Genomic DNA, 881 nt, shown 5'->3' with positions numbered 1-881 from the left:
CATAGCATGTGCAAAAAAGTAGAGAGGGTCACGACAAAAAATGGATGCACTTTGTGTACAAACTCGACAATCTCTTTCGAAGTATCAGGGTTTCGGACGAAAACTCATCTGTTACACCGGCAATTCAAAATTTTAATAACTTATTACAACACCGGACTTTTTTTTCGTTCAGCAGGCGCCGTTCAAAGCCAATCATCAACTTTCAACCCTTTCTGACATAATTTGCTATTTTTAATGCATTTACTGATTTGTTTTGACCTAAATGCCCCTGAATTTGAAAAGCACTACAAATGAACTCTGAAGAGGTTGAAACTTGGCATGGTATCATCATTTCACCTGCATAGCATGTGCAAAATAGTTGAGAGGGTTACGGCAAAAACTGGATGCACTTCGTGCACAAACTGGACAGTCTCTTTCGAAGTATCAGGTTTCGGACGAAAACTCATCTGTTACACCGGCAATTCAAAATTTTAATAACTTATTACAACTTCGGACTTTTTTTGCATTCATCAGGCGCCATTCAAAGCCACGTCATCAACTTTCAACCCTTTCTGACATAATTTGCTATTTTTAATGCATTTGCTGATATGTTTAGAGCTAAATGGCCCTGAAATTGAAAAACACTACAAATGAACTCTAAAAAGTTTGAAACTTGGCATGGTATCATCATTTCACCTGCATAGCATGTGCAAAAAAGTAGAGAGGGTCACAGCAAAAACTGGATGCACTTCGTGTACAAACTGGACAATCTCTTTCGAAGTATCAGGGTTTCAGATGAAAACTCATCTGTTACACCAGCAATTCAAAATTTTAATAACTTATTACAACTCCAGACTTTTTTTGCGTTCAGCAGGCGCCATTCAAAGCCACGTCATTAAATT

This window comes from Triticum aestivum, chromosome 3A, assembly GCF_018294505.1.
Source record: "Triticum aestivum cultivar Chinese Spring chromosome 3A, IWGSC CS RefSeq v2.1, whole genome shotgun sequence".
Taxonomy (NCBI): Eukaryota; Viridiplantae; Streptophyta; class Magnoliopsida; order Poales; family Poaceae; genus Triticum; species Triticum aestivum.
Note: the sequence above shows the minus strand (reverse complement) of the source record.